Consider the following 20,534-nt stretch of genomic DNA (forward strand, 5'->3'; position numbering starts at 1 on the left):
CAAGGCCAGCATTGCCCATCGAGAAGGTTGTGCAGTCCCGTGAGGTTTGCTACGCCATTTCAGAGTCAAGAGGGCAGTGAAGAGTCACATATAGGCCAGACCAGGTAAGGGCAGCAGATTTCCTTCCCTTAAAGGACATTAGTGAACCAGATGGTTTTTAACGGCAATCCAGTAGTATTGTCACCATTAATTCCTATACACATCGTCATAGTTATTACTGGTACAGCTTTTTATTCCAGATTTTATTTAATTAACTGAACTTAAATTCCACAGCTGCCATGGAACTCGTGTCTCCAGATCATTAGTGCAGGCCTCTGGATTACTAGTCCAGTAACAGAACCACTATGCTACGTCCCCTCTGATAAAAGGATTCAATGGGGTTGATACAGAGAATCCATTTTTTCCACACAAAGGGTAGTGGAAATATGGAATTCCCTCCTCCAAAAGGCCGTGGATGCTTGGTTAATTGACATTTTCACCAACAGATTTGTGTTGGGCAAGGGTATCAAGGGATATGAAACAAAGGCAGATAAATGGAGTTGAGGTAGCGATCAGCCATGATCCAATTGAATAGCAGGACAGGCTTAAGCGGATGAATGGTCTACTCCCGTTGATATGTATATGTGTAGGTATTTGGGTTCACCGATGTAGGTATTGGACGAATGCCTACTTAATAATCGAGTTCGACTTCAGGAGAAACAATCAAATAGTTCTTTAATGCAGGAACAGATGAATACAAGCAGGTTGCCGAGATCGGTACAGGAGAGCCATGCAGTAGGTCTTATCCGGACGGAGACGCCACGAGGACTGAGTAGGCAGTCCCGTGGATTGCGTGATGACATCATTGCGTTCTTCCCGCGCTTGGGTAGTCACGTGACTTGCGTGATGACGTCATCGCGTTTGCCCACGCTTGGGACGGTCACGTGACTTGCGATGTGACGTCATCGCGTTTACCCGGCACTGCAGCTGGCCGTTGCGGCCGAAGTCGCGGGAGCGGGAAGCCGAGCTGGGCCGGCGGCCGTCGCGGGAGCGGGAGGCCGAGCAGGGCCAGCGATTGACGCGGGAGCGGGAGGCCGGGCTGGGCCGGCTCGCGTTTACCCGCGTCATCGCGTTAAAGAGAATTATGTCCGGTAAGTAAGGGACACTCGGTGGTACCGCTCCATGTGCCCCCCCCCAGAATTCGCTTTAACGGTCGACGTCAAACGATGAGATGGTCTAACGAGCCTGTCCGAACGACTCCTGTAGTCTCGAGACGGAGACTGCTGGGTGGCTGACGGTCTGGCGGGCGGTCGTACTTGGGTTGGCGTAACGACGATGGGTGGTCGGTGGTCTCGGCAATCATGCTGTCTCGACTTGGCGGGCGAGGTCCAAATATGTGCTGGTTGTGAGCAGATCCTTGCGTGCGTCATGGCGGATAAAACGTATCCAGCCTTGCGAAGGACCGTGGCGCCATGGCGAATAAAACGTATTCAGCCATGCGAAGGACCGTGGAAGCGTGTGACCTCTGTAGTCCGTGGTTCGAAGCGGGCGCCGGGGCGAAACAGCCGGCCGCGTCAGAGTGACTGTCAGGTTGGGCAGACGCGGACCATGGCTCTGTCAATGTTGGAAAAAGGTCCCCAGTCTGACGAAATCTGCAGGAACGCCGAACGGGTGATCCAGGAGGCAAAAAAACGTGGGTCCGGGCAGGTCGGTGAACTCGCCGACAGGCGAGCGAACTCTCCGGCGGTCGGGAACGCACGGAATGGTGCGTGCCGTAGTGCTACTACGGTAACACAGAAGAGAGTGAACCGTTGCTGTGTTGATCAGTGATCGGTGATGACAGCAATTTTCGCGTAGCCAATCGCGGCCGCGGAATGCCCGTTGGACCCGTCCTCGATGGTCGCAGCGTCAGTAGATGTTTGCTTTTGTTGAGGGGAAAACTGTAGAGGGCGGCAACGCTTCTAGTTGTTGATGATTGCGGTAGGGGGAAAAACTGCCAGGAGGGCGGCAACGCTTCGCTGTCGCACTGAAAAACGTGGTAGAAAAGACAGACCAGCAGGCTGACGAGCTGGTGCGGCGTCGGATGGGTCCTCGTGGGTTGCGAGGGGCGGGTCCTCGTGGGTTGCGAGGGGCGGGTCCTCGTGGGTTGCGAGGGGCGGGTCCTCGTGGGTTGCGAGGGGCGGGTCCTCGTGGGTTGCGAGGGGCGAGTCCTCGTGGGTTGCGAGGGGCGAGTCCTCGTGGGTTGCGAGGGGCGAGTCCTCGTGGGTTGCGAGGGGCGAGTCCTCGTGGGTTGCGAGGGGCGAGTCCTCGTGGGTTGCGAGGGGCGAGTCCTCGTGGGTTGCGAGGGGCGAGTCCTCGTGGGTTGCGAGGGGCGAGTCCTCGTGGGTTGCGAGGGGCGAGTCCTCGTGGGTTGCGAGGGGCGAGTCCTCGTGGGTTGCGAGGGGCGAGTCCTCGTGGGTTGCGAGGGGCGAGTCCTCGTGGGTTGCGAGGGGCGAGTCCTCGTGGGTTGCGAGGGGCGAGTCCTCGTGGGTTGCGAGGGGCGAGTCCTCGTGGGTTGCGAGGGGCGAGTCCTCGTGGGTTGCGAGGGGCGAGTCCTCGTGGGTTGCGAGGGGCGAGTCCTCGTGGGTTGCGAGGGGCGAGTCCTCGTGGGTTGCGAGGGGTGGTTTGCGAGGACTGAATCCTCGTGGCCTCTCTGCCGGGACGCGCTCCGATCCCGTGAGCCCGTAAACGTGCTGTACCCGCGCTGTGAGGGTGTTATACTTCCTGTTCTGCCGTGGGGTTGTTGAAGAGGCTGACGCTCCAAAAGTCGGTAGAGCTGTCGAAAACGGATCCAGATACGTGGTCTGCGCCGTATCGATGTTGCACAAGGCGAACGGGGCTTCTACCAGGATAAAGCACGAGGGCGGTTGTTGCTCCCAGTGTTGCGGTAGCTGAGCGAAACGGCTGTAGCTTCCAGGCGTGCTGCTTTCGTGAAAGACGTTCATGAAAAACGGGGTCACCAATGTAGGCATTGATGAGTTCCCGTCCTCACGTCGTTGGTCACCAATTGTAGGAATTGGTGTTCGTCGGTTGTTGTCCGTCGTGCCGTTCTTCTGTGGAAACGTTCACAGAGACGGGGCTCAGGCTGTGCGTTTCTTCCGTGAAAAACGTTCACAGAGACGGGGTCACCAATTGTAGGTATTCGGGTTCACCAATGTAGGTATTGGACAAATGCCTACTTAATAATCGAGTTCGACTTCAGGAGAAACAATCAAATAGTTCTTTAGTGCAGGAACAGATGAATACAAGCAGGTTGCCGAGATCGGTACAGGAGAGCCATGCAGCAGGTCTTATCCGGACAGAGACGCCACGAGGACTGAGTAGGCAGTCCCGTGGATTGCGTGATTACGTCATCGCGTTCTTCCCACGCTTGGTTAGTCACGTGACTTGCGTGATGACGTCATCACGTTTGCCCGCGCTTGGGACGTCACGTGACTTGCGACGTGACGTCATCGCGTTTACCCGGCACTGCAGCTGGCCGTTGCGGCCGAAGTCACGGGAGCGGGAGGCTGAGCTGGGCTGGCGGCCGGCGCGGGAGGCCGAGCCGGGCTGGCGATTGACGCGGGAGCGGGAGGCTGGGCTGGGCCGGCTCGCGTTTACCCGCGTCATCGCGTTAAAGAGAATTATGTCCGGTAAGTAAGGGACACTCGGTGGTACCACTACATATGTATAATAAACACAAGAAAAATCTAACTGAAAAAAGCACTACAGTAAAAAGCTGAAAAGATAAACAATGTAAAGTGGTAAAAATAGCACTCATGAAACACAGCACAGGAACAGAGAACACCGTTCCTTGGTGGGGGGGAAAGGGGAACTCTGGTTCAAATCTGTGCACAAGAAATTGTATTGTGTGGTGTTGATTGCCACTACTGCTGAATCATGCGCTCACATATTGCATCAACATACATCCTCCGATCAGTACCACTCCAATTCAGCCATGTCCGTCCTGCCCAACCAGTTAAAAAAAATTGTAAATGATACACGAAGTTCAGTAAAGCTATTACAATGCCTGATGGCCATGATTTGTGTCTGCTTTGCCTTTCATTGAAGTGCAACATGACTGTTTATCAGATTGATCTTCGCTTCTTGTCGTTCCTGCACCTGTATGCAGCAACTCCATCACGCCAAAGATTTATCGTAAAGCTTGAGAAGAAGTGCAGATATATATATTGTTTAAAAAATCTACCAGCCCCCGCCAGCTCAATTGTGAAATTCAACTCAACAAACCTCCTCCAAATTATACTCGCCACAAATCTAATTCCCAGGCAATACGTAGTATTATGTCCGTGTGTAATTGAGACACGGACTGCAGAAGTAGGTTACAACAGGTCTTTACTGAGTGGAGACAAACTGGAACTAACTATGCAAAGTTACTACACAGGCTTATATACAGGGGTGGTCACTACTGGTACTGCAGTATACAGGGGCTGCAGAATATAGTTCCTTCTGCAAAGTACATACACTACAATTCCTCCCCTTTTAGCTAAACAGTACATAACATTCGATTAATAATTAAATAACGTATTTACAATTACAGTTGTCATATACATTAGCTGAAGTTAAGCAATTATAAGTTCAGTCTTTGAGGAGGCTTCCTGATTCTGTCTGGATAACGCCTCTTTGGGGTATCAGGTTCTTCTGGCAGAGTTGATTCGGAATCAACGTCGTTGTTGGGGTCGTCTGCTTCCAATATTCCCGATTCTGAGGTAGATGCAATTGGTACTTCGGTTTCATCACCAGGTGTATCGGATCGTGGTGTGGAATTGACGTTTTCCAGTGACTCTAGAATCTGGTCAGCATGGCGTCTTACAATGCTCTCTCCAACGTCCACGGTATACATTAGAGGTCCTTGCCGTGTACAGATCGTTCCTGGCTGCCATTTCTCTGTGCGGTAGTCCCGGGCCAAAACTGGTTGACCTATCTTAAAACTCCTGGTCGGCCTTTCATTCATATTCTAAAACTGCCTGTTCTCCACATCTCTTCTGATGTTTGGCTTAACCAAATCCAAGCGGCATCGTAGTCTTCTTGAATGTTTGAACGAACCTCTCGGCCAATCCATTAGTGGCTGGATGATATGGGGCGGATGTGTAATGCTTAACACCATTGTTCTTTAAGAACCTCCGGAACTCTTCAGACACAAACTGTGGTCCATTGTCGGAGCAAATCTGTTCAGGCAGCCCATTTCTGGCGAATATGGTTCGTAAGACTGTGATAGTTTTTTCTGTGGTGGTTGAGGACATTTTTATTACCTCTGGCCACTTTGAATGTGCATCCACCGCAATTAAAAACATCGAGTCCATAAATGGACCAGCAAAATCAATGTGTACCCTTTGCCATGGAGATGAGGGCCACTCCCATGGATGTAGAGGGGCTTGTGGTGGGGCGTTTTGGACCTTCTGGCATCCTGTACAGCTCTTGGTCATCTCTTCGGTTTCTCTATCGATTCCCAGCCACCACACAAACGCTCTGGCTAAGTTCTTCATTTTTACCCCTCCCAGATGACCCTCATGAAGCTCATTGAGCACTCTATCCTTCAATTTGGGTGGAATTACTACTCTGGATCCACACATCAAGGTTCCTCTGCACACTGACAGCTGTTCTCTTCTCGGCGAGAATGCTGGCAACAGTGGTTCGCCATGTGCTGGCCATCCCATCCTCGTCGCCAGTATTATGTCCGTGTGTAATTGAGACACGGACTGCAGAAGTAGGTTAGAACAGGTCTTTACTGAGTGGAGACAAACTGGAACTAACTATGCAAAGTTACTACACAGGCTTATATACAGGGGTGGTCACTACTGGTACTGCAGTATACAGGGGCTGCAGAATATAGTTCCTTCTGCAAAGTACGTACACTACACGTAGGATTGTGCCAGACACTGCCACATTGGGAGAGGCGTCCTGCTGCAGGCTGGCACAGCGGCCATAAACGTTTGCTAAAGCAGAGTCCTTAAGCACTTCTGAAAGGAAATTAGACTGTTGCTTATAAACGATTATTAAAGGATGTGAGGAACAGGTAGGAACAGCGATTAAACTAGGTGGCTTCTGTAGAGAAAATCATCGGCTCAGACTTGAAGGGCTCAATGGCCTTTTCATGGGGCACAGAAACAGGGGTTGCCAATACCAGAATATTGTGTGGCTTGGTCCTACTCCAGCAGAAAGAGGAATACTGGACACAGCTTAAAAACATCTACAATACAACACATCATAACCTGAAGAAATTGGAGCCAAGTGCAGAGTTTAATTTTAGTTTACTTACAATTTTAATATCTTAACTTTGAAAACATTACTATAGGTTGTTACAGCAGAAATGAGTTCTCAGATTTTGTAATTACAAATGAGTGTCCGTTAAGTGCTTTTTGAAACTAATCCTGCTGTCTTACAACATTTAACAGGGGTATAAGGAGTTCAGCCTCAAACGTTCAATATTCCAGATAGAAATTCACAGTTCAAAACAAAAAAAAACTTTTTCTTAATGGAGTTGAAGATAGTAAAGCACTCTGGTTAAAACTATATTTTTATGCAAATAAGGCAGCTTTCACAAAATGGATTTCTTCAAAGCAGTTTCAGTTGAAACATTTCCAGTTACTGTCGATCTTATTCTGCCTCTATTTCTGACCTGCAGTCCATTTAACAGAAATTGGTGGGAAACGCTTTGTGGAATGCTTTCAATAACTAAGTTCCCATCAGTCTCATTCAGTAAATTCCTAAATTATCACATAAGAATACAATCTTTATAAAAGGGAAACACAAGGTATGTTGTATAGGAATTAATGAGTGAACAATTAAATTGCCACAGTATCACAATTGCTTAAACAATACTGCAGTAACTTGACAACAGCTGGTAGTTTAGCAACTGCATTTTTATTCCTTCACGTCTAAGAAATTTTAACAAGGTATCTGCAGTGCCACTGAAAGAAGTGTCATGTGCACAAATTTATCTTTAATTTTGATAAATACAAAGTATCCATCTGCCACAAGTTCAACTATACTTTTATAAATATAAACTATGAACCGCTTCGCCGCTGACTGCAAATTCCAGGCCATTAATCCAGGGATGAGTCAATTGATTGCAAGGTGTAAGATTCCACAAACTGGCTTGTCCAGCTTTAATAGATAATGCCTGGCCCAGGAACAAATAAATCCTTGGTCCAAGGGGCTGCATCCTGTGGCACTTTAAACTTGTGCAAATTGATTTAAATTTAAAAAGCAAGCCATAAATCGAACTCCTTCCCAAATCCTTTGTGAAAAAACGGATTTAAAAAATGCCAAAATGTACGAATCAAATGTGGATTAAAATTAAAACACAAACTGAAAGTATTTTACATAACACAATCTCATTTTCAATGAGAACAAAGAATATTTTGAATTAGAAAATAAATAAAAGCTGCCACAGATGGCGAAGCAATATTGTCACCTTTTACTCACTCTCACACACCCTCTCGGTTTTAGAAAATACTCATGGTATTTACCTTAATAAACTTTTTGAAATTTGTCCTCTAGCTTTTCTTCAAATAATTCCGAAGAAAAAAACAGATACTGTTAGAGGCTAAAGGGAAACATTCTTTTAATTGGGCTGACAAAATACTGCTGATGCATACTGTGAATTGTGCACACTGCACATATGCAGACTGCAGGATCTGCCTTTAGCTAATCGTCACAGATCTGGACAACAATATCAAGTCTATGTCCAGGCTTTTGTGAGGGGCTCGGGCCTTCAAGTAAATGTTTCATAAACTGGTATTAAAATACAGCTCTGTGGTTAAGTTTAATTATGTATGTTATTATGAAATATGTAATTTTTGAACTTTTTATTATGCTACAAACCTTAATTTGGACTTTAGAAATTCAACTAGTGGGAAAAAATGCAGTCTTTTTTCTAAAAATGTATTGAGTGATTTGATTGGTTTACTTTTCGATTATTGGTATCCTGGCTGGATATTTAGGCTTAGTTATTTTCATAAGTTTATATTCATTTTTCATTGATAGTTTTCTAGCCACTTTTGATTCATGCATTTCCTACCTTTACTGTTTTACTTTGAACTAATCAACAAAGTGTGACTGAGAAAGTGTGATGTTACACCAAGTAATTGAGATAATTAGAGGAAGCACGCAAATACGCAAGATGGTTACTATATTAGACAGAGATTAGCGGATCTCCTGTGGCACTGCTCATTGTAAGTCAAATGACCCGGAATTTGCGGTTGGGTTGCGTTTGCTGTCATTCTACCTTTGGAAATGACCGCAATTTTGGGATGGCATGTGGAAATCCTGAAGTTGCAGTCTGTCATTCACAGCTCCAAAACAGGCTGTGCTGTGCCCCAACCCACAGAGCCAGCAATCTGTGTAATCACCCAAATCAGGGAAATTGATGAAAACTTCAGTTCTTCCGCAGTAAGTACGCTGTTAAACTCCCCACTAAAAGTTAGACCCAAAGGGATTAGGTGTAACTGGGGTTTTAACAGCATTATTAATGCTAAACAAATGTTAATGGCCTGGGAAACTAATTTAAATTTTGTGAAGTGTGAAATTTGTCCATTTTAATAAAAAATTAAAATTAAGAAACTTTTCAAAAAATGGTTTTTAATTTTTCTTTGAAGTTTGTCCATCTTTATTTCAGGTTTGCCTTTTCCCCACATGAGGCCCCAATCTTTCTTTATCTCGCGCTAAAAAAAAATTTAAAGTTAGAATTTTAAAAGCTTACTCACTTCCTAGTTCGCTGTCTGTGAGAATTCTGCGTTTTGATTGGCTGCTTAGACAGCTTATTGACGTCACAGCAGTTTGCACAAGGAGATCTCCAATATACTTTGTTAATTTGAATTGAAGGCCGGAAAACCCGAAGTTCTCGACACAAGGATCACAAGACCCTTGTGCGATGCATACTTCAGGACCAGCAAATTCCAGCAGGCTCTTTAGAAGGACAGGAGAATTGCACCATTTATTGCAAAATACATGATCCTGCTTGTACGATGAAATTATGTCCCTCCAAGGCTATAAAATATATTTACTGTTAAGTAAACACTGTGAGTTTAATGTTTAATGGCTCTTCAAGCTGCAGGTCAGGACCCAGACTTGCTTTCTGTTTTTCAGTGTGACTTGTAAAATCAGTCAGGATCAGACATTCTGGCTACTGGTTATTTACCATATTTTCAATAGCAGGGGTCTTGGTACATTTCACAGGACGGCCTGTTTCTTTATACTTTTTGTAAGCACGATACAAAAGTTTGCATGACTTCAGCGCAGTCATTGCTGGTCTCCCACCATCCATACACTGTGTTCAAACCAATGCTGCGCATAACCTGTCCTGTAGTAAGTTCCATTTGTCTATCGACCCCATCCTCACTAACCTACATTAGTTCACGGTGCCCAATACATTGGCCCATAATTTCCGATAGGAGGCTTCCTGTGTGTGGGTGCCTCCTATCGGAAATAAATCTCCGCACTTACCTGAGGGCTCCCGAGGTCCGGACACTTCCGATGCTGGGCCTCTCCACAGTCGAAATGCGCAGGGCCCACGTATCCCAGGGGCGTATGTGGTTCGCAAGCATCCCTGGGATCACATGGGCCAGATGAGCCAATGAAAGAAGGGAATCCCCCTTCATACTTTTGACAGATAGAACTGTCAAAAGTATGAATGGGGATCACTGAAAAAAGACACTAAAACATTAAATAAATTTTTAAAAATCAAGTTTTTAAAATGAGTTAAATTTACATTAAATTAAATATTTTAAACCAAAAAAAATTAAAAATTATAAATGAGTGAAGAATTTTTTTTTTTTTTTAAACTTTTTTTAAACTCTTACATAGAAACATAGAAGATAGGAGCAGGAGTGGGCCATTCGGCCCTTCGAGCCTGCTCTGCCATTCAACGAGATCATGGCTGATCATCCAAACCCTACACCGACAGCCATCCCACCCAAGCCCTATCCCCGTAACCCCGTAACCCCACGTATTTAATCCCCCCTAACACTAAGGGCCAATTTTTTTTTTTATCATGGCCAATCAACCTAACCCGCACATCTTTGGACTGGTAAAAACTTATGCTGGTAAAAGCAGGCCTTACACCTGCTTTTACCAAGTGTAAGATTTCTAATGGTTTTCAGCGAGCGGAGGTTCTGCAGAAGAACTCGCCACCCGCAGAGACCCTTCTCCAGGGCAGGCATCCAAATCTGTCAAGAGGATTCTTGACAGATCGGAAATGCCAGTTTTCAGCACATGCGCTTCGCATGCCTGAAACCGGCATTTCCAATGTCCCTACGGGTGTGTACACAGCTCGTACACACCCGTAGGCATCGGAAAATACGGGCCATTAAATTTAAAGTTCTCATCTTCATTTGTGAATCCTTCCATGGCACTGCCCTACATCTCTGCAGCTCCATCCTGATGTCCTCCCACCCCAAAAACACTGCTCCTCTGACGCTCACCTTTTGTACATGTCCCTTATTTTGCCACAGCCTCTGTTAAAAACCTTGTCAAAATTCCTCTTCGACCAAGCTTTGGTCACCCTAATCTCTGAGCGCAAGTCCCCTTTATGCCATCTGTGAAGCGCTTTGGAATTTTTCTTACATTAAGGACAGAAGCAAATCCAAGTTGTTGTTGTGGTGACACTTAACCATGTACTGGAAAATTGCACTAGATGCATGGTTTTATATCGCTATTTGATCTCCATTGCTCTCAGGAAGTGAGAAGACGTGGTGTTGTTTAATGAAGTGCATCTTTAGTGGTGTTGCTCATGGCAAACTAGAAGGTTGTTGGGAAGAGGGGTTGCTGTATTTGTAATAATTTAGGGTAAGGTATGGGAACAGTTAAGAAAGTCAGGGAAGTTAGCAGTTGTGGGGATGTAATGTGTATCTTGGATTGATGAGGATGTGGCCACTTATCACATCCCGCCAATCAGAGTACGTACCCTTTATCCCCACTCTTTGCCTCCTACCTCCCAATCAATTTCCAGCCCAAGTCAAAACGCTACCTTGAGTACCATGCGCTCTCACTTTTGTTAATGGTCTCTTCTGCAGAACTTTATCGAATGCCTTCTGGAAATCCAAATAGATAACATCCATAGACACTCACTTATCGATCTTATTAGTGACCTCCTCAAAAATGTATCTGGATTCGTCAAACGGGACTTACAACTGCACTTGCAAATTCCCAACTGCCTAGCCTTTGGCCCCAATTTGCCACAATACTTCGAGCTGCTTAACCACTCCCTCACCTCCATCTTCGATATCCTTATCCCCATCAAAACTTTCACTTTGTTACTGGTTCCACCTGGTATAGCCTCCATTGTCGCTCTCAAGTCCAAGGAGAACATACATAAGTGTATCTGATGCACAACAGGTTTAACCATCCGTCACCAGATCTGGCTGAAGCAACAAGCGATATCAGGTGTCATTCTCCTCTGCCAAAAATGCCTGCTACACCAAGATTATCCTGGAGCAAAGATAACCCCGGCTTCTTTTCTCCACTACTAACCGTCTCCTTAAATCTCTCTCCCTTCCACCCACATTTCCAATTATTGCGAGGAGCTCATGGACTTCCATGTCACGGAGATTGAGAGCATCTGTGCAGTTAATTCTGCTGCTTTTCCCTTCCCCTTGCCCACCAAGCCAATCCTTCCCAGAAGCACCCCCCTGCCCAACCCGATTCTGCCTCTTTCTCTAGTTCCTCCCATGTTCCCTCATGCCCGCTCATCTTGTCCCTCAGACTCCCCTCCTGATCCCTTGACCCCATTCCTCCTAAAATGCTGATCACCCATTTCCTTTGTTGGCCCCCATGCAAGCTGATGTTGTAAATGGTCCTCTCCCTTTCCAAACAGTCATCATCATCCCACCATTTCTCAAAAAATCCACCCTCAACCTCTTTCTCCATGTCTTCAGAAACAACCACCCCATCTCCAACCTCCCTTTCCCCTCCAAAGTCCTTGAATCTGTTGCTGTCTCCCAAATCCAGACCCATCTTTCCCACAACTCTATGCTTGAATCTTTCCAACAGCACTGTAACGACCCTATTCAAAGGCACAAATGGCATCCTGTTACTGTGACGATGGTGCACTTTCCCTCCTCATCCTCCATGCAGCCCAAGCACACCACCCACCTCTAACGCCTCTCCTCCACTGTACAATCCAGTGTGATCAGATGACATTGATTACGTGGTGTTTGTCCACTGTTTGCAAATGATATTATATTTAATGTGGTTGAGTGTCTCATATCATTAGGACTGAATAAAATATTGCAGTCTTTTTGTTTTGTACATTAGAAAGATTTTAATGAGATGAATTACAAAATCATTTATAAATCAAAGCAAGTCTGCATAACCCATTTTCTAAGCTGTTTTTGGGTTTTGGCTGAAATTGTTTTCTCTACCAAGAAAGAGCCTTCCATTATTCCAAATCAGTTTACCTTCATATTCCCTGTGTTTCTATCATCCTCCCTGTTTTCCCTTCATATTCCCACACAGTACCTGTCTTTTCAATCATTTCTCACTGCTGCTGGCCTTTGCTTTTGTCCATTATCCTGCTCGTCCTCCTGTCCCTTCCTGGCAATCAATTGCACCCATGTGATCAATCTGGCTCAATACCCTTTTTAGAACTTTGTGTTGATAATTTAGATTGAGGTGGGAATTAGAATGCAACAGAGCTGAAGGTTAATTATTCACCTTTAAATTGGTCCCACCCTCCCGCCCTGTGCAGAGCCTTTCCTGCCTTTATGATGATATTTCCAAGGTTTTCTCTCCTCTCAAAGTCTGACTGACTCCATCCCTCTCCCTAACATCTGTCTGAGGCTGAACCACACTGTTCGCAACTTTGGTGCCATATTTGACCCTGAAATTAGTTTCCGACCACATATCTACGGCAAAACTAAGACCGCCTATTTCCACCTCCGTAACATTGCCCGTCTCCGCCCTTGCCTCAGCTCATCTGCTGCTGAAACCCTTATCCATGCCTTTGTTACCTCCAGACTTGACTATTCCAACGCACTCCTGGCTGGCCTCCCACATTCTACCCTACGTACACTTGAGGTCATCCAAAACTCAGCTGCCTGTGTCCTAACGCGCACCAAGTCCTGTTCACCCATCACCCCTGTGCTCGCTGACCTACATTGGTTCCCAGTTCAGCAACGCCTCGATTTCAAAATTCTCATCCTTGTTTTCAAATCCCTCCATGGCCTCACTCCTCCCGCCCCACAACCACTCCCCTCACCCCACCGAGATATCTGCGCTCCTCTAATTCTGCCCTCGAGCATCCCTGATTATAATCGCTCAACCATTGGTGGCGGTGCCTTCTGTTGCCTAGGCCCTAAGCTCTGGAATTCCCTGCCTAAACCTCTCTACCTGCCTTTAAGATGCTCCTTAAAGCCTACCTCTTTGACCAAGCTTTTGGTCACCTGCCCTAATTTCTCCTTATGTGGCTCGGTCAAATTTTTTCGTCTTAAAATACTCCTATGAAGCGCCTTGGGACATTTTTATGACATTAAAGGCGCTATACAAATACAAATTGTTGTTGTTGTCTGAGGTACATAGATGTGCAGTTCTGCTTTTCTCCCAGGTTGCTAACAGTAGTGTCCAGGAGAGCAAGTAATCCTACACCGTCCCAGCAATATTACCTCTGGAGTCCCTGGAGGATCTACCCTTGGCCCCCTCCTCTTCCTCATCTATATGCTGTCACTTGGAGACATCATCCACAGGAGATTAGATCAGCTTCCAGATGTACGCTGACAACACTCAGCTCTACCTCTCTACCAACTTTCCCGTTCCCTTCACTGTCTCTGTGCTGTCAGACTGCTGGTCCGACATAACATCCTGTCGTGGATGGCTACAACTTCCTCGATTAAGCCTTGGGAAAACCAAAGTCATTGCCTTGGGCCCCTGCCACAAACTCCGTACTGTTGCCATCCATTCCAAGCCACAAGCCACTATCTCGGGCTGACATTTGTAACATTGCTATCCGACTATTGACTGCCCTCTGAAATGGCCTAGCAAGCCACTCAGTTGTAACAAACCGCTACAAAAAATAATAAAACCAGACGGACCACCCAGCATCGACCTAGGCACCAGCTTCGAACATGACAATGGCACACCCAGCCCATTCAACCCCGCAAAGTCCTCATCACAAACATCTGGGGACTTGTGCCAAAATTGGGAGAGCTGTCCTGCAGACTAGTCAAGCAACAGCCAGACCTCGTCATACTCACAGAATCATACCTTTCAGCCAATGTCCCAGACTCCTCCATCACCATCCCTGGATATGTCCTGTCCCAACGGGAGGACAGACCCACCAGAGCTGGCGGCACAGTGGTACACAGTCGGGAAGGAGTGGCCCTGGGAATCCTCAACGTTGACTCCGGACCCCATTAAGTCTCAACGCTTCAGGTCAAGCATGGGCAAGGAAACCTCCTGCTGATTGCCACCTACCGCCCTCCCTCAGCTGATGAATCAGTACTCCTCCATGTTGAACATCACTTGGAAGCACTACTGAGGGTAGCAAGGGCACAGAATGTACTCTGGCTGGGGGACTTCAACATCCATCACCAAGAGTGGCTCGATAGCACTACTACTGACCAAGCTGGCTGAATCCTGAAGGACATAGTTGCCAAACTGGGCCTGTGGCAGTTGGTGAGAGAACTAACTAGGGAAAAACCTACTTGACCTCATCCTCACCAATCTACCTGTTGCAGATGCATCTGTCCATGACAGCATTGGTTGCAGTGACCACTGCACAGTCCTTGTGGAGGCTAAGTCTCATCATCACACTGAGGACACCCGCAATTGTGTTGTGTGGCACTACCACCATGCTAAATGGGATAGATGCAGAATAGATCTAGCAGCTCAAAACTGGGCATCCATGAGGCGCTGTGGGCCATCAGCAGCAGCAGAATTGTATCCCAGCACAATTTGTACCCTCATGGCCTGGCATATACCTCACTCTACCATTACCATCAAGCCAGGAGACCAACCCTGGTTCACTGAGGAGTGCCGAAGAGCATGCCAGGAGCAGCACAAGGTGTATCTAAAAATGAGGTGCCAACCTGGGGAAGCTGCGACACAGGGCTACACGCATGCTAAACAACAGAAGCAGCATGCTGTAGACAGAGCGAAGCGATCCCACAATCAACGGATTAGATCAAAGCTTTACAGTCCTGCCACATCCAGTCGTGAATGGTGATGAACAAATAAACACAAATAAACAACTAACGGGAGGAGGCTCCATGAATATCCCCATCCTCAATGATGGCGGAGCCCAGCACAGGAGTGCAAAAGACAAGGCTGAAGCGTTTGCAACCATCTTCAGCCAGAAGTGCTGAGTGGATGATCCGTATCAGCCTCATCCTGAGGTCCCTATCATCACAGAAGCCAGTTTTCAGCCAATTCGATTCACTCCACATGATATCAATAAACGGCTGAGCGCACTGGATACAGTGAAGGCTTTGGACCCCGACAACATCCCGGCTGTTGTGCTGAAGACTTGTGCTCCAGAACTAGCCGCGCCGCTAGCCTAGCTGCTCCAGCACAGCTACAACACTGGCATCTACCCGACAATGTGGAAAACTGCCCAGGTATGTCCTGTCCACAAATCCAATCCGGCCAATTACCGCCAAATCAGTCTACTCTCAATCATCAGCAAAGTGACGGAAGGTGTCGTCAACAGTGCTATCAAGCCACACTTACTCACCTGCTCACCAGTGTTCAGTTTAGGTTCCGCCAGGACCATTCAGCTCCAGACATCATTATAGCCTTGGTCCAAACATGGACAAAAGAGCTGAATTCAGAGGTGAGGTGAGAGTGACTGCCCTTGAAATCAAGGCAGCATTTGACTGAGTGTGGCATCAAGGAGCCCTAGTAAAACTGGTGTCATTGGGAATCAGAGAAAACTCTCCACTGGCTGGAGTCATACCTAACACAAAGGAAGATGGTTGTGATTGTTGGAGGTCAATCATCTCAGCCCCAGGACATCGCTGCATGAGTTCCTCAGGGCAGTGTCCTAGGCCCAACCATCTTCAGCTGCTTCATCAATGACCTTCCGTCCACCAAAAGATCAGAAGTGGGGATGTTCGCTGATGATTGCACAGTGTTCAGTTCCATTCACAACTCCTCAGATAATGAAGCAGTCCATGCCTGCATGCAGCAAGACCTGGAAGACAACCATGCTTGGGCTGATAAGTGGCAAGTAACATTCTGCAGCTAGTGTCTCACCTCCTGACTCCCCAAAGCCTTTCCACCATCTACAAGGCACAAGTAAGGAGTGTGATGGAATAATCTCCATTTGCCTGGATGAGTGCAGCTCCAACAAAATTTCAAGAAGCTCGACACAATCCAGGACAAAGCAGCCCACTTGATTGGCACCCCATCCATCACCTTAAACATTCACTTCCTCCACCACCGGAGCACCGTGGCTGCAGCATGTACCATCTACAAGATGCACTGCAGCAACTTCTTTGGCAGCACCTCCCAAACCCACGACCTCTACCACCTAGAAGGACAAGGGCAGCAGGTGCATGGGAACACCATTACCTGCAAGTTCCCCTCCAAGTTACACACCATCTTGACTTGGAAATATATCGTCGTTCCTTCTTCGTTGCTGGGTCAAAATCCTTGAACTCACTCCCTAACAGCACTATGGGAGTACCTTCACCACACGGACTGCAGCAATTCAAGAACGTGGCTCACCACCACCTTCTCAAGGGCATTTAGGGATGGGCAATAAATACTGGCCTTGCCAGCGATGCCCACATACCAGGAACGTTAAAAAAAAATTTGACCCGGCATTGAACTTCTGATCCCATATTCTATCACAAATACCGCCTACTTCCACTTCTGCAACATTGCCGACCACCACTGCCCACTTCATGCTGAACTAGTTATCCATGCCTTTGTCACCTTCAGAGTCAACTATTCCAATGCTCTCCTGTCCAAACTCCATCTTCCACACACTAAATTTCAGCTCATCCAAAATGTTGTGACCCATATCCTATACCACACCAAGTTACAGTCATCCATCACTGCAGTGCTTGCTGAACTACATTGGCTGCTGGTCTCCCAATGTCTCCAATGTAAAATTGGCATAGTCATGTTTAAATCTCTTCATGGCCTTGCCCATCACTATCTCTAACCTCCTCTAGCCCTACAACCTACCCTAAGAACACTGTTCCTTCAACTTTAGCCTCTTGTGCATCTACCTTCCCTTTGCCCACCTTCAGCAGGGAGTGTTAATGCAAGTGGAGAATGCCTTCATTCTTATTCATAGGCTTCTGCTCACAACACTTGCTCACCGTCATGGGGGCTCTACTGGCAGTCCCCCTCACATTCGAGTACTTCCAGAGAGGGAGCGGAGGCAGCGAAGAAGAGAAGATGCCCACAGAGGGAGGAGGAGGAGTGCCAGGAGGGCTCTCAATAGGAGGCTTTACCCACCTAGGGTCTTTAGAGAGCACTTCTCTTATCTCCACTTAAATCAGGAGCATTGTTTTAGGAAGCTCCGCTTCACCAAGGAAGTGGTCACGGAACTTGCCACCTCCTGCAACCAGACCTGGAGCTTCAGAGCATGGCGAACACAGCTCTCCCAGTGGCCCACATAGTCATCGTGGCCCTCAATTTCTTTGCCAGCGGAACCTTCAAGTCTGCAGCAGGAGACATAGCTAACATCTCCCAGTTTGCCGTCCATCGCTGAAACCGGGAAGTCACAAAGGCACTCTACACCAGGAGAAGGGACTAAATTGTCCTCTCTTTGAGCAGAAGAAGCAGGAGGACTGCGCATGTAGTTTTGCCAGGATAGTGGGCTTCCCCATGGTGCAGGGCTTCATCGACTGCACCCATGTGGCTTTGCGGGCGCCGCATAACAATCCCGAGATGTTCCATAACCGCAAAAGCTACCACTCACTTAATGTGTAGTCGCTGTGCGACCATGCCCAGCACATCCTGATGGTCAATGCCTGCTATCCTGGCAGCAGTCATGATGGCTTCATCCTGCGTCAATCCAGTGTGCCAGTGATGCGCTATCAATTACTCATAAAAGACTGAGAGTTAGAAGAGTAACCAAAGGCTTTTATTAACAACAGAATGGAGGTCTGCCTCGAGTGGTCGACCGGTCCAGGATACAAGGGCTGGGGAGCAGTCACCTTTATACTAGGACCTGTGGGAGGAGTCAGCCGAGGCATGTCCAGGCATGTACACAGTGGAATACAAACAGGACAAACAGGAATACAAACAGTGGTTTACCACATTCACCCCTTGTTTAAAATTGAGTCCGGCGGGGTGAAGTGTATTAAAAGTTAGTGTATTGGAGTCTCTCCGGAGGTCTTGTCTGCCGCTGTGATCGGCGTGGCGACGGCAGGGGTAGTGAAGCTTCCGGCGTCGAGTCCAGCGTAGGCTGTGGCACAGACGTGTCGTCCTCGTAGATGTCGAGCGGGTCGCGGGGCCCAGGCCTGCCGTCTGCTGGGGCTGGATATCGGATCGTGGGGGGGGGGGGGGGTGGTAGTGGGTAGTGGGTTACTGCGGCCCCCGAGGGTGCAAGGTCTCTTATGGAGACTGTGTCCTCCCGCCCGTCCGGGTATGCGATGTAAGCATACTGGGGGTTGGCGTGGAGGAGGTCGACCCTCTCGACCAGGGGGTCCATTTTATGGGTCCTCACGTGTCTTCTTAGTAGGACTGGCCCTGGGGACGTCAGCCATGGCGGTAGCGATGTCCCCGATGTGGACTTCCTTGGGAAGACAAACATTTTCTCATGAGGGGTGGCGTTAGTGGCAGTGCAGAGCAGTGACCGAATAGAGTGGAGCGCATCGGGGAGCTCATCCTGCCAGCGGGAGGTTGGAAGGCCCCTAGACTTTAAGGCTAGCAGGACGGCCTTCCAAACTGTCGCATTTTCTCTTTCCACCTGTCCGTTCCCCCGGGGGTTGTAACTGGTGGTCCTGCTTGTGGCAATACCCCTAGTTAGCAGGTACTGACGGAGTTCGTCGCTCATAAACGATGAGCCCCGGTCGCTATGGATATAGCTGGGGAAGCCGAACAGGGTGAAGAGGTTGTTCAGACATTTAATGACCGTGGCACTGGTCATGTCCGGGCAGGGGAAGGCGAACGGGAAACGGGAGTACTCATCAATAATATTGAGGAAGTACACATTGCGGTCGGAGGAGGGGAGAGGCCCTTTAAAATCGACGCTCAGGCGCTCGAAGGGGCGAGTGGCTTTTATCAGGTGGGCCCTGTCTGGTCTATAAAAGTGCGGTTTGCACTCAGCGCAGACTTGGCAGTTCCTGGTCATGGTCCTGACCTCCTCAATAGAGTAAGGCAGGTTGCGGGCCTTGATGAAGTGGAAGAACCTGGTGACCCCCGGGTGGCAGAGGTCATTGTGGAGGGCCCGCAGTCTATCGATCTGCGCGCTGGCGCAGGTGCCACGCGATAGCGCATCCGGGGGTTCATTTAGCTTCCCGGGCCGGTACAAGATCTCGTAGTTGTAGGTGGAAAGTTCGATTCTCCACCTCAAGATCTTGTCATTTTTGATTTTGCCCCTCTGCTTGTTGTTAAACATAAAAGCAACTGAACGCTGGTCAGTGAGCAGGGTAAATCGTTTTCCGGCCAGGTAGTGCCTCCAATGACGCACAGCCTCCACAATCGCCTGGGCCTCCTTCTCAACAGCGGAGTGTCTGGTCTCCGGGCCTTGGAGGGTTCGTGAAAAGAAGGCCACGGGTCTCCCCGCCTGATTGAGGGTAGCGGCCAGGGCAAAGTCAGACGCGTCGCTTTCCACCTGGAAGGGGATGGATTCGTCCACTGCGTGCATGGTGGCTTTGGCAATGTCCTCCTTGATACGGTGGAAGGCTAAGCGGGCCTCTGCCGTCAAGGGAAAAGAGGTGGACTTGATCAGCGGACGGGCCTTGTCCGCATAGTAGGGGACCCACTGGGCGTAATAGGAGAAAAACCCTAGGCACCTCTTCAGGGCCTTGAGGCAGTGGGGCAGTGGAAGTTCCATAAGGGGACGCATCCGGTCGGGGTCGGGGCCGATGACTCCGTGTTCCACAACACAGCCAAGGATGGCGAGGCGGTTTGTGCGGAATATGCACTTCTCCTTGTTATATGTCAGGTTTAGGAGTTGGGCGGTGCGGAGGAATTTTTCGAGGTTTGCGTCATGGTCCTGCAAGTCACGGCCGCAGATGGTCACGTTGTCCAGATATGGGAAAGTGGCCTGCAACGCATTTTGATCTACCATCCGGTCCATCTCCCTTTGGAAGACGGAGACCCCGTTGGTGACGCCAAAGGGAACCCTAAGGAAGTGATAGAGGCGGCCGTTTGCCTCAAAGGCAGTATACTGGCGGTCCTCAGGGCGGATGGGGAGCTGGTGGTACGCTGATTTCAGGTCAATGGTCGAGAAGACGCGGTACTGCGCGATCTGGTTGACCATATCAGCTATACGGGGGAGTGGGTAGGCGTCCAGCAGGGTGTAGCGATTTATTGTCTGGCTGTAGTCGATGACCAGGCGCTGCTTCTCGCCGGTCTTAACGACCACAACCTGGGCTCGCCAGGGGCTGGTGCTGCCCTCA

At 48.3% G+C, this 20,534-nt stretch overlaps 1 protein-coding gene across 6 annotated transcripts in view; it reads right to left on the reverse strand.

The window, feature by feature from the left end:
• Positions 1-20,534, reverse strand: part of apc (APC regulator of WNT signaling pathway) — a 395,143-nt gene that overhangs the window by 232,030 nt on the left and 142,579 nt on the right. The window lies entirely within an intron of this gene.

Source organism: Somniosus microcephalus, chromosome 1 (genome assembly GCF_052327205.1).
Source record: "Somniosus microcephalus isolate GS21.2 chromosome 1, FLI_Smic_1.0, whole genome shotgun sequence".
In the NCBI taxonomy this organism is placed as follows: domain Eukaryota; kingdom Metazoa; phylum Chordata; class Chondrichthyes; order Squaliformes; family Somniosidae; genus Somniosus; species Somniosus microcephalus.